Below are 14,980 nucleotides of genomic sequence, written 5' to 3'. Positions count from 1 at the left end.
TACTGTCACAAGAAAGCTGAAAGTAGTAACTCATATAGACCTAGGCCTGAGAAAGTTTGAGACTGAGAGAGGAAGAACGTCCCCTCCATAGTAGGGGTCTAAAGTGAGAGAATTAGAATCCCTTTACTTCAAGTATGTAGTGCCTTTGTTAAGGGTCTGATTATCCCAAATCACCACTGGCCATTTCTGCCAGGTCAACCTGGTTTCTTCAAACCAGTAAGACTTTTTCATTCCATCTTCTCTCTCCAGACTAGACCTTATTGACTCTATACTCGAATCCTGCAAAGGGTTAAAAGAAACACAAAAGTTGTTTCAGAAACTGACAACAGCCTTGAAGGAAGCTCTCATGGAAGTAAGCAGAGGCAGAAGAGAGATTTCCTAAGTCCAAGCTCTCACTCTAGCGTCTCTTCAAGCATATGAGGCATATAGCTTTTATCTAGACATCAAATAAATATGACTACTCCCAAAACTGAACACTGACTTTCTCCTGGAAAACTTTTATTTTAATGCTTGGTGAATGGATGTCTAGAGACACATCAGAAGAGAGCACTTCATTCCTTGTGGAAGCAGGCCACTGGTACACCCTCATTTGCTTGAGTCAGAGGTCACTCTGCAGAACCTTGGGTTGTGGGAATTGATCAAATCCAAGTGCCAGAGGGGGTAGATGAGGTCAAGGTCATGGTTGGGACTCAGCTGACTATTGGTGTGTGGGTTTTCCTTTAACGATGTGCAGCAGACTAATAAACAGAACATGCTATATTTTGGAAAATGAATGGAGCCCAGTACTGGGAGAGTCTTGGGGTGGAGTGCATTAACCCTCTCCTGAGCCAGAAATAGGACCTCTGAGGTTTCTCGTGGAAATTGTACTATTTGTGGATGCGAAAACAGAGAAGTGGCCAAATCTTAGAAGCTGAATGAGAATGACTCACTTGGGAAGGCAATTCACAGGCCCTATAAACAACTTCTTGGGCATTGTCAGAACTGGAAATGTCCTTAGGTAAGCACTGATGATTTGTATTCCGATTTTGGTGATCACTTCTCAGCATCTTTATTTTCTCCACTGTGAGTATGAGTCATGAGAAGTATCTACCTCAGATGTGGTGAGATGTGCATATGAGAACATTCTGGAATACTTTCAATGCCAGGTGGTAGAACAGTGAATATTCCATGTATGTTCCTCAGTATTATTTAAATATTTTCAACTCTATATCATTCTCACTACAAATATGGGTAGCTGAGCAGACATTTCAACAGTGATGATGGCAAGGGTATCTGCCTCTTGTGAGGATGAGTCATAGCCCTTCACGCCCCTGATGTAACCACAGATGTATTCACCTATACATGTTGCCCAGGCTTGGTACTTTTCAAATATACCCAGCCAGAAAGGACAGAAAAAGGCCCAACACCATGCTGAATGCAAAAATCCTGTAAACAGAATATTTCTCAGTCTGAAAATAAAAAATTTGGATTAAAATCCACAGTATGCTTAAATCTCTAATAGCTAATGGGATATCAATACATTCAGCCATGCTTTGGGGTTTCTGGTGCTCAATAACAATGTTTTTTCTCCTACCTCATCTATGTTTCTTTTTCTCTCACTCACACATACATTCTATAGAATGTGTAGTTCTTTAGAGTTCATTCTATAGTCCTATACATTCTAAGAGTGAGCAGTGTGTAACATTGCTAGGAGATCCAACTGTTCTTTTTTTAATCTTAGCCAAAATCTTCTGTGTTTTTATGGAATAGTATGAAGTAGACAACATGATATACAAAACACAAACTCTCAGGAAGAAGCTTCATTGGGGTCCCATTTAGAAGGGCTTATAAAAATCAGGACCAAACTCTTGAGAAGATTTGGCCAATGCTGACAAGGATTAACATTATTCATTCCCTCTAAAAACCAACTAGTTTCAGGAAGGACACAAAAGTGGGCTCAGCAGCACTGACACAGTTTCTGTGAGCAATTTTCTGAAACTGTAACAAGTGCTATCTAGGTTTGAAGAAAAAAAGAACAGCACTACTGATGAGAAATTTGAAAAAAAATAAGCTTTAATTGTCATGAACTAATAACTAGATCAATGAAAAATACTAGTCTCAACATGTTCTCGGTGAGAGAGGTATGGGCGGCAGGGGGAAGATAAATGGAGAGAGGAACGGTGGGAAAATATAGCCATTATATTCAACATATGTGACTACAGACAACCTGAAGGGATACATAAGGTTGAGAGAGATGGAGGAGAATGATGGAAGGTATGACAGATGGTTAGGATACATTGCACTCATGAAGTGACATGTAGAATTAAAACACCTTTGTACCACTACTTAAAGACAACTCTGATAATAACAGTAACAAATGCTAGCCTGGCATGCACAAGCCATTGGATCCAATCCCCAACATTGAAAACAATAAGAAACACACTCCTTGCAAAAATGACAATAAGAAACACACTCCTTGCAAAAATGACAGTCGACTAACAATGTATAGGCTTGTTCATTCAATAATAGGCACCTGTGAGTGCCTCAGCAATGCCCAGCCCTCTTATAATTGTTGAACATACAGTAGGAAATACCTTGACTTCCATACTTACAACTTGGTGAAAATAACAGAAAAAAATAAGAAGGTCATCATATAGCTCAGTTTGTGCATGAATACAAAAGAGACAGGATGAGACAGCGAATGGTGAGGAAAGATGAGGTAGTGTGGCTCTCTTCCTTTTGGAACACCATGGTGGGGTCAAATAAGGTCCTTCTGGTGTAGTGTTCATAAAGTCGGATCACCTTCTCCCCCAAGATTTGTAACTGTTCTGACACTCAGTCAAAAGTAAAGAAAATGAGAAATGGTTAACAGAGTGGCTCTTCCTGAGAAGTGACCCTGATTTTTTTTGAAGATTCTTTCAGCACTGCAGAAAACTTCCCTTTTAATATGCATCTCCAGAAGCTGAAAATCATTGTCTCCAAGTAGCTTGAAAACGAGTCAAGAGGGAAACAGCAATGATGAGGTTTTAAAGGCTTTGCTATTCCTTGATTTGCACTGTCAGTATAAATAGTGTTTTAAAAGATGAGTCCCCCCTAAAGCCCCAAAAGGTAGAAAAATAGAGAAGCTAAAAATAAATGACTCAAAACGTTTCTGTAATTTGGGGTTTAAAATATGAGGCTGAGTAATCAAGGAAAGTATTTTTACTGCCTTGTCAATATTTTTCCTGGAAGCTCAGGTAAATAGCCCTTCTTCAGATCTGTAGTGTGTGTGCCTAATGGTCTTAGGTACCTCTGACCACAGAATAACTTTATACTGAAGAAAAGGAGCAAACAGGAACTATGTGGTTTTAGCATTCCCCACAAATAAGTAAATACATGGATGTATATTTTTATAAAGGAGGAAGGGTTCAAAGAAACTTGGGTCCATTTGAGAAGTATGTCCCTTCTCATCATGGAACCCTTCATCCTAACTTTTCTTCGCATTCAAAGGGAAGCCCTGCTTGCCTGAGGTGATCATGTTCCTATTTTCTGCACCATTTGTCCTCTCTTTCAATGAAATGCTGAATGACTAGAAGCTGTACTAAAAACCCTAGTGGTTATCCTTTTTCTAAACTGAGTGCTCGTTTATTCACCCTGTTGGTGGAAAAACTCACTGGCTTTCATCTCTTCTGAATCCATAGCCAGGAGAAGCAGGAGGTCAAAATGCTGAACAGAGTTTAAAAGGGAGGGGGGAATGATCATGAAGGCTGTCAAGCCCACATAACTCCTCAGTTCTAGCTGCCCCTGGGTTTTATGAGGCATTTTCCCAAAGCCCTGCTGTTCAGGCAAGGGGAACAGCACATGGTTTTGTTGGGCCAAAGGCTCTGTGTCTAACAGGGGCATGCTTCTGCTGGCTGATTCATTAGGTCCTGCTGATCCTAGGGCTTTACACAAATCCATCACTCATATAACAAGCGCATATACTTCTACCCAACCCATAGGTTCTTGATTATTTGATGCTGGGTGGAAAATAGGTACTGAGAATTGTCAAGGGAAACAAATAGCATATCAGATGGCCATACATCACCTTGAAGGCCAAGGATGCAGTGTGTGCTTTTCTGTCAGACATGACTAATCGAACCTCAATCCAGACTTGGCCAACGAGCAACCAGCAGAACTAATAGGCAGTAAGTCTCATTCTCTTTTCCAGAAGATTGCACCATGAACCCAACATAGCTTCTGGCTGAAATGATTTGAAAGATCATTTGGACAATAGAAGGTCATAATTGTAGTCCATAAGGAAAAAATAATAATGTTGCTTTCCAAGATGGTTTGGTAACTTCTGATTTCAAAAACATCCCAACACATACAGCTAATTCGATCACAAAAAAGAAAGGGAAAAATTAGAGCAGTCATTTTTAGGCAAATAAAAACAAATTTATTTAAATAGAAAGTAAAAAATTAATTCCAAGTGATTGTGTGCCTTTTTTCATATCAAATGCATTAAGAAGGCATTAGACAGGTCTATTTTTAGGATATATATATATATATACATATATATGTCCTACATATGTATGTATGTATATATATCCTACATATTTATGTATATATATCCTACATATCATATATATCCTACATATGTATATATGTATACATACATACATATACTTATATACATACATATGCCCTAAAAGTCTCTATGAAACATTTAAAGAGATGCATGTCAAATGTTTATATGGAATGGATCAAGGGGTGTGATTACAAAGACAAATGTGATTTTCTTGATATTTTCTAATTTGTTAAAATGTAGGTGAAAATAATGAATAAATCATCAGCTGAGTGTTTTTTCTCTATTGCTGATGTAGCCTTGTTGTTCTTCTTCACAGGAAATGGTTGAGATGACTACAAGATATACCAGTTTGTCCTCACCAATTGGCATACCCATGCCATTTCTTCCTCAAGAAAGCCAGTAAACCATAAGCAGACTAAAGCAAGAACTTTTTCCCACAGTGCCTAAAGTCTGGTCCTGTTTAATCGTTCTATAACAATGGAAACAGATGTATTTCTGTGCTTGCAACTTCCCAGATGTATCACTCACAAATGAAGGGACATAAACTAGGAACATAATAGAAGATATATTTTTTGATCATTCAAATATTTAGAATTTATAGAATAACCCAAATAACCCAGGATTCAAAAACAAGTTTGGAAAGAATTTTTTAAATTCTCAAGCTGAGGAAAAAAATAAACTACAATGTAAAACATACTGTTGGATGCTGCTGAATCATTATATGTAATACAGGAAACTTTTTGACACAAAGAGTAATGAAAGAGATATCACTCCTGGCCTGTCAGACATTCAGAGAAAAATACAGAAATGCTTCACATAATTTTAGTCTATAAACTCAGCAAATTAGATTAAATGGATTATTCCTTGAAAAATACAAACTACCAAAATTCATCCAGGAATAAATAGTCTAAATAGTCCTACTTCTATTACAGAAATTGAATTTATAGATTAAAAAATTCTTTAGACAAAGAGAACTTCAACCAGGGGTAGGAGTTGATTCATCAAACACTTCATGAGAAAATGATGTCGATTCTAAATAGACTATACTGGAAAACAGACACCCCCCCCAACTAATTTATGATACTATTTTACTGTAATGTCAAAATCAAAGACATTAAGTGAATAGAAAACTACATGTCAATATCCTTTATGAATATTCACACACAAATCCTCAAAATCATTAGCAAATAAAACCCAGTAAGATGTAAAACAGTTAATATATGCAACCATTTTTATCCCAAGAGTATAAAATTGATGCCTCATTTAGGAATGAATCAGTATAACTCACTAAGCCACATCTCGTTTGATTTCACTTTCTTTACAGATATTATGCTTTTTACAAAATGAGTATTTATGGAAAGTCTTCATCCAATGTGTTAATTGGTGCCATTTTCCCAAGAGCATGTGTTCAATCTGGGTGACCTGTTAGTAATTCTCATAATATTGTAAATGTTACTAGTGTCTCTATTATGGTGACTTGTAATCAGTGGTGGTCCATATGAGTATTGTGATTTGGTTGGGACATCATGAACTATGTCAAAATTGTAAACTTAATAAGTATTTTATGAGTTCTAATTGGTCTACCAAAGTTGGTTCCCCCGTTCTCCCTCCTTTCAGGCATCCATATTCCCTGAAACTCAATAACATTGAAGTTAGACCTATTAAATAATCCAACAATGGCCTCTAAGTATTCCATTAGAAGGAAGTCACCTATTTCTCACTTTGAATCAAAGCTAAATGAGCATTCTTAGTGCAGAAGGTGTATCAAATGAGGAGAAAGGATGAAAGCTAGACCACTTGGGCCAGTCAAGTTATGTAGAAATGTAAAGGAAATATCTTGAAGGAAATTAAGGTGCCACTCCAGTGAATAAATGAGAAACAAGGAAGCAAAGTATCTTTCTTCCAAGGCTAAGGAGAAAGTTATAGTGCTCATGACATCCCCTATTGCTAAAACTTAATCCAGAGGAAGGCCCCTGGCTCTCTTCAAGTGTGTAAACACTGAGAGCGATGAGGTGGAGGGCAAAAGGAGAAACAGCCTCTCCCTAAGAGACAAGGGCAAGGTGAAGCAACAAGTCATGATGTACAGGCAGCAACAATTTATCCAAGCAGGTCTGGTGAAGGTAACTGAGGAAAGTAGCCACACTCAACCATAGATTTCCAAGGTAGATAAAACAGCCTTCCTTTAGGAGAAGATACCATCAAGACATTTTGTAGCCAAAGAGAAGTCAGTTCCCAGCTGGCTTCAAAGCTCCACAGCACAGTGACTCTGCAGCCAGTGACTTTATGTGGAAGCCCATGCTTCTTAACCATTCTGGAATTCCTATGCCCCTCAAAGTTATTTTTTGAAAGTTGTCTGAATGTGGCGATGTGTGCATGTAATCCCAGTTACTTGAGAGGCAGAGATCAGAAGTATCAGGATTCAAAGCCATCTAAGGAAAGAAAGTTAATGAGATCCCATCTCAACACCATGGTGATGTGTAACCTTTGACCCTTGTTAGATGGGAGATGTAGGAGGATAAGAGTCTTGGTCTAAGGCCTTAGGTAAAATGCAAGACCCTATCAGTAAAATAATTAAAAGAAAAAAGAAAAAAAACAGGATTGGGAATATGGTTTATATCCACAGGAAGAGTATATTCCTAGCAAGTAGAAAACCTTGAATTTATACCTCAGTACTATAAAGGAAAAAAAAACCTCTACCTGGCTGTGTCTAATAAATATAACAATAAAACACAAGTGACAGAATATGTGATTAAAACATGGTTCACTGGATTTAATTCCATTCTACTTTTAAGATACTTCAAGGGTGCTTTGGGGTTTTATTTTGTGTGTTTGCTGGTACTAGGGCTTGAACTTAGGGCCTGCACACTGTTGCTAAGCTTTTTCTTTTTCTTTCTTTCTTTTTTTCATAGCACTCTATTACCTAAGCCACAGCTCCACTTTTGGCTTTTTGGTGGTCAGTTAAAGATAAGAGTGTCACGGACTTTCCTACCCAGGAGAGCTTCAAGTCACAATCCTCAGATCTCAGCTTCCTGAGTAGCTAGGATTATAGCCATGAGCCTCCAGTGCCCAGCACTTTTAATGTATTTTAAAATACTATTTTTAACTGGGCACCAGTGGCTCACACATGTAATCCTAGCTACTCAAGAGGCTGAAAGCTAAGGATCATGGTTAGAAGCCAGCCCAAGAAGCAAAGTCCCCATAAGACTCTTATCTCCAATTAGCCACCCCAAACCTTAAGTGGTGCTGTGACTCAAGTGGTAGATCACTACCCTTGAGCACAAAGCTTCTTTTTTTTTCTTTTTTTTTTATTGTCAAACTGATATACTGAACGGTTACAGTTTCATACTTTAAGCATTGGATACATTTCTTGTACTGTTTGTTACCTCCTCCCTCATCCCCCCATTCCCCCTTTTCCTTTCCCCCCATGAGTTGTTCAATAGGTTTACACTAAACAGTTTTGCAAGTTTTGCTTTTGTAATCGTTTGTCTTTTTTACCCTGTGTCTCTCGATTTTGGTATTCCCTTACAGTTTCCTAGTTCTAATACCTGTATACATGGTTTCCAATGTACTCATATAAGATAAAGAGATAGTGAAGGTACGAACACAGGAAGGGCATACAAGAGGATCATCAATAATAGAAGCTACGGTTTCACATTGCATGTTGAAAGTAATTAAAACAATGATATAACAGTCATTTCCATAACATGGAGTTCATTTCACTTAGCATCATCTTTTGTGTTCATAAGGGTACAGCCATTGGGCTCTTGTGATCCTCTGCTGTGACTAGCCTAAATCTGTGAGCACAAAGCTTCTTAGGGACAGTCATCAGGTTGAGTTCAAGCCCCACAACAGACAAAAAAAAAGTACTATTTTATGTGGATACTACAGATCTAAACATTGGAAAAGCATACACATACTATATTTTACTTTGCAAATTAGACTAGTGCCATGTTGATGACCTTCTTGACAGTTAGCACATTTTGAATAACCTTAATGACATTTCTATGATCTTTTATACTCTACAAAATAAGATCATCAAGTATATTATATCACCATAGTCATAGTGTAGGAATTAGGGAAGAAAATTTTATTAGTATTCTACCTACCACATAATCCAGATGCAAAAGAAATAAATTTATACTTTAAACCATATATAAAATTAAATCAAAAGAGATTTGTATGCTCTGAGTTCAATTCCCAGCAATTCACTCACTCACTCAATCAATGGATTGTAATGGAGGTAACATAAAATTATAAAAGTTCTAGAAGCAAATATGAGAAAATCTTTCTGACCTTAAATTAGGCAATGTGTTTTACATATGACATAACAAAGGCATCATTTATTAATACAAAAACTAGCAGAAGGAATGGGTGTGGTCAAGAGGAACTGAGTAGACAAATGAAGAGGAGACAAGAGGGAGAATGTAGTCAAGAATCTAGTGTAGATCCTACAGAATTATAAAGAGTGAGGGAAAGGGGGTGTAGGGGAAGTTTGGGTGAGAAGGTTGAAAGAGGTCACATTGATCAAGATATGTTTTCTTAAACTGCTTTTATTATATGGCAAATCTTTTGTACAACTACTTGAAGATAATAAAAGCAGCAACAATTACAGGCCTTTACAATTTTGCCAACTCTGATCAAGGGAATAAATAGCACCACAGAATGAAAGAAATTTGTTTCCAGACTACATAAAAAATATTCTAAAACTCTAAAAGAAAACAAACAGCCCAATTAAAAAAGGATAAAAAAATAAACACATACTTTACCAAGCAGATATATGAATTGCAAATAAGTATCATAATAATGATGAAAGAAAATTAAGTAATTAAAGACATTATTAGATAGGACCACATACCTTTTTTTGGAGAGGTCAAATCAAGAATCTTTATTAGAAAGCCAGTGTCTGCAGGTAGACTCCTGTCACAAAGACCTGTAGTTGAGAACACAGCTAGCACTTAGCTTTTAAGGGAAAAAAGAAAAACAACACATGTTGTGGTGGAGCAAGCCATAACGAAAGTGTTTATACATAGGCAGAGCAAACTTGAGGATACTTAAATCTAATCCCAGTGTCATACATAGACAGAACAGACCATTGTATGAAACAATAAGGGTGAAGCAGGACTCCAATTATCTAGAAAAAGCATGAGCTTCCTGAAGCCAAACAACTCATATGTGCAATACACAGAATATCCTCTATAACCTCTGGAGTTTTCAGAAAACCCCCAACTTCTATTAACATTTATCAAGATGCCAAGATGCCATCACTTAGATTTAATATTTTTGTTTCACTCAGATTTCAGCCTCCTGGGTAGGTAGGATTAAAGGCATGAGCCAAAGGTCAGCTTCTTTGACTCCTGTATTAAAACAGAAGAAGCAGCAGCCTGGGCAGAAAGGCAGGGAGCCCATCCCCTAATTTTGGGGATCTAGGTGTTTTTTTTTTTTTTTGTTTTTTGTTTTTGGCCAGTCCTGGGCCTTGGACTCCGGGCCTGAGCACTGTCCCTGGCTTCTTCCCGCTCAAGGCTAGCACTCCGCCACTTGAGCCACAGCGCCGCTTCTGGCCGTTTTCTGTATATGTGGTGCTGGGGAATCGAACCTAGGGCCTCGTGTATCCGAGGCAGGCACTCTTGCCACTAGGCTATATCCCCAGCCCGGATCTAGGTGTTTTGACAAATAAGCAACTGGCATAAATGAAGGTCTGATCTGTTGGCCCAAGACTTTCAATGCAAAACCTTGGTTTTCAGTTTTGTACAAGGAAAATGGACATAAAAGATCTGGCAGTCTAAGGGCAATAGCCTGTAATAGGACCTATTGAAGTCTTTTAAAGGGAGAAACAAGGGAGGAAGGGAATCAAATGGATTCCTCTGGTGGCCCCTAGCCACCTCATATACCGGGCTGTTGGGGATTCAACTTGGCCTTAAGGGGGGGGAAGGGCGATGAGAGCGCTCCCGAGACATCTCGGGAGCGCTAGCCCTGGGGCAGTGTGGAAGTGAGCCACACCTATCTCCTTCTGGGTCCGGAACCAGAAGGGATAGCTTTGAGACCATCCCCCACCTTGTGCTAGCGAGCACATGTGCTCCCTTTTCTGGAGCTTTGCCCCGAGGGTGGTATTACAGGAAGTGACTTTAGCCCATGAGGGAGGTCCTTGGGAGCTGCTCTTGGACAGACAAGCTCGCCAGCCCCTCGCCAGCCTATCGCCGGCTCATCGCCAGCTCATGCTCAATCCTCGTCATCATCACTATATTACTGTGAGCCCCTCCCGAATAAACCAGATTGCTCTTGAAGCTTTCTCCGAGACTCCATGTACGCCTGGCTTCCTTCGTGGGTAAGGAGGGAGGAAAAGGGGATCTCGTTCGGCTACGTGCACCTGAGGCCTACCCTAACTCCCCCACTCCACTCTGGCCTGCCTGCTGGTCAGGCAGCCAGGGGAGAGGGTGAGAAAGGGAGCACAGATAAGAGAGTAAGCCTAGCATCCCCGCGCCAGGGGAGGCAAACCTAGCCCAGCAAGGGGCAGGCCTAGGAAGAAGTAGTTGGGGATCCAGGCCCTAAGATAACAAGCCAGACCCCAAAAGGAAAGAAGTTAATATTTAGTGGATGGAACAGGGTAATTAGCAATTAAATGCTTTCTGGAGTTGGTAATGGCCTTGGGTGGGGGGAGGGAGTTACACCCAGATAAGTCACAGACTATTGGATAGCTTGTGACTCATTGAGCCAGACCCAATACCTCCCAGGGGCAAGAAAATGAAGAAGTGCCACCATATGGGTGTGACACAATTGCCTGGTAGGACTGAAGAGGAGAATATCACCCACCCAGGACCATACAACTTTAAGAATGATTCATTTAGAAATAGTGATAACTGATAATATAGACAGGACATAAAGCAACCTCAAGTCCCATACATTGCTGGTATGTAGCATCACTCTGCTGCCACTTGAGTGGTTTCTTAGAAAGTTAAGCCATACAATGGAAAAACCAAACACTCAAAATAAATGAAAACTTATCTTCAATTAAAAACTTAAGTGGAAATGTCTCTGTCTTTATTCACGATCACCTTACACTGCAAACAATCCTCATGTCTTTCATCTGACTAGGTAAACAACCAGGGTACATTCATTCCATAAAATACTATTCAACAACAAGGAGTAATCTACAGATTTCCTGCAACCACAACCACATGAATGAATCTCCAAATGCACCTTTCTCAGTGAGAAAAGCCAGACCTAGACTGCTACATTAAAAGCTCTGAGCTCCTATTAATAAAACATTCTGAACAGAGCTAAACTTTGGGGAGAGAAAAGAACTCAGTGGCATTGAGAGGGAAGAAATGTGGAGCGGGGCTGCTTAGAAACAATCAGCAAAGATACCTTTTGAGCTGATGAAATGGATTCACATCATGACTATGAGAGTGAATAGGTAACTATGCTTTTATGAAAATTCATAGAGCTATATACCACAAAGAACAAACTTTATTATATACGAATCTTTAAAAATAAACAAGGATTTAGGGGGAAAGGCAAAATGGAACACAAATTTAACAAATGAACCTGTTAGGGCTGCATAACATAACTCCACTAGGAGCAGAGAAGAAACTAACGTAAGTTATTTTGGACAACAGTATTTTTCACTGGCTACTATAAGACTACAGACTAAAGGAATTATACAACACTGTACTCTTAGGTAAATTTCCTTGGGTGAGAGGGACACGTGAGTCTAAAATTCACAATTCTGAAACTATTTTGCATTTGTACTGTAGTTGAACCAATAAATAAATATTTTGAAGATGATGGGAGCCAGAATTCTCTCTGTCTGAGAAAGAAGTTGCAAATGAGAAAAGAGGGAAAGCTAAAGTGAAGATTTTCATATTGGATTACAATCAGAAATAATGGTATCAATTCGTGTTTATCAGAATATAAATACAGGGGCTGGGGATATGGCCTAGTGGCAAGAGCGCTTGCCTCGTATACTTGAAGCCCTGGGTTCAATTCCCCAGCACCACATATACAGAAAATGGCCAGGAGTGGCGCTGTGACTCAAGTGGCAGAGTGCTAGCCTTGAGCAAAAAGAAGCCAGGGACAGTGCTCAGGCCCTGAGTCCAAGGCCCAGGACTGGCAAAAAAAAAAAAAAAAAAAAAAGAATATAAATACAAGTAAACTAATACAGAGAAATAAATATAGATATGTGCACAGACACGAGTTCGTATTCATGTGTAGTTCCAGTTTTTGTCCATACAGGACTGGAAATGATCACATCGCTACAGCAATGAGGAATCCTAGTTCCTAGATTTTATATTAAAATACAATTCTCCAACAACAATGACCAAGTAAACTTGGAGAAGTACTGAGGCCAGCAGGAGCCCTGAATATCGTATGATGTCAGAAAGTAAAGAAATGGACTCAGAGGACGGAAACATGTACAACAGACCTAGGAGCCAACCTAAACAAGGTCCAAGTTGCCAAGATAAGAACAATTTGGGCCACAAAATTATAATCATTATTATCATATTATAACTCATACATGTTAATAAATGTCTGAGTTTACATTGATATAAATAGACTAAATAAATATACGTGGAAATCTTTCTGTCAAAATGTTAGAAGCAATGAAATAGAGAAGCGATGCTGATCTCCAGTTAGATTATCATCAGTAAATCAACTAACTGAGGCTAACATTAGATGATGAAAGTTTAAAGAGAAGCTAGATAGTTACAAAAGTTTCAAGGAACCTATCACATAGCACCTTCGCCTTGTGATAGGGGTGACTTCACTCCTAATGAGACACATCTATTTCATTTGCTTCCAAAATGACAGACAAGGAAGAAAAAGTTACCTGCCTGGCATTCTTGCCGGAAGTGTACAATCTCAGTCTCACCTTGATTAAACATGAAACCAACCCAAACAGAGAAAAACCACAGAATCACTGACCATCTTCCAAAGGGGTCATGGTTAGGAAAGACAGGAAAAGTCAGAACTGCAATGGATTGTGGGAAAACTGAGACAAATGACTGAGTATGGTATACAATTCTGGATTATAACATAGAACAAGGGAGGAGAGAGATGTGAACAGAGAAACTAGTGACAACATAACTTAGGCTTCCAAATTTAGATGATTTTCCACTGTGATTTTCTTAAGTTTGATCATTTATTGTAGCTATGTGAAATGTTGACTTTGCCAGAAACTGAGGAACAGCATAAGAGAACTCTGCAATTGTAGAAACTCATTTGGTGAGCCTACAGTATTTTAAAATAATAAGCTTAAAAAATTAAAAGAGGTGAGGCATGATGGTGCATGCCTGTAATCCTAGCAGCTGGAAGGGAGTGGCAGAAGGATCAAGAGTTCTACTTCAGCCTAGGCTACATGGTTGAAACCCTTTTTCAAAAAATAAAGCAAAGTTAATATTAAACATAAAAAGGGAGAATAGGAACTATACATTAGCTACTAGAAGTGATAGAATTCTAAATGGGTAGAACTTTGAAGACTCTACTCTTGCAACTGCTTAAGTTACTTACTTAACATTAGGTCTGTTCCCCAGAAGGAATTCTTGACCATTGTCTTTCATCCTTTGGGTACTCAACTCTAGTAAGTTCTTATTAGTCTGTGTTCCTTCAAGGCCACTCGAATGTGGGTGATAGGCACTATGTTCTCTTAACAGCTGAGTGCATTTCCTACTGTTAGAATTTCAATGATATGCAGATTGGATAAGGCTCAAGCAAGATTTCATGCTTTTGTTAATTTCCACACCATGTTAGTAGACCTTACATGATTTTGCTTAAAGTTGATTCCATGTATCAATAACCAAACTTATGGACATGGGTCTAATTCTTACTTAATTTTCTCATTTGACATGTACTTTTCTTACTTGAATAAGCTCCTAAGGAGCTTAGTATTTTGTTCTGTCTGTTTTTCATAGTTACATACAGAAATGATTTTCTTCCATACAGGAGGAAGTCACTGTACCAAACATGAAATTTTCCAGATTTCTGAACACTTTTCTATTCTCTCCCTTCTCTGTGTACAAACAAGCCACTCTATTTTAGAGCTCATGTCTTCATTGAAAGGTCTTGTTAAAGAAATAAGGATCTGGAAACTCACACTGACCTTCTAGAATTTTAGGAGCAGCTTTTCTTTAACCTATAATCTTAGTGGACACCATTTGTCATGAGCAACAACATCACCAAGTAGTTTGTTTTCTCTCGACTCCATGTATAAGTACAAAATTCAATTATGCCAACAATGATTGCGTGTTGATTTATAAAGAAAGAAAAAGACTTGAGAAATGGAAGCAAAAGAAAGTAGATCTCACACAATACATAGCAAAACATAGAAGTTCCTATGAGGTCCCAAGAGAGCGATGGATGCAGGAAACTCCCATTCCCTACTTTCCTTTTCCTTTGGTCCCTACTTCCTACCTGGTATGAGGCTGTGTACAAATATATAAGAAGGTTTTTCTTAGTCTC

This window comes from Perognathus longimembris, chromosome 11 (assembly GCF_023159225.1).
Source record: "Perognathus longimembris pacificus isolate PPM17 chromosome 11, ASM2315922v1, whole genome shotgun sequence".
NCBI lineage: Eukaryota > Metazoa > Chordata > Mammalia > Rodentia > Heteromyidae > Perognathus > Perognathus longimembris.
This window is presented reverse-complemented; position numbering follows the sequence as displayed.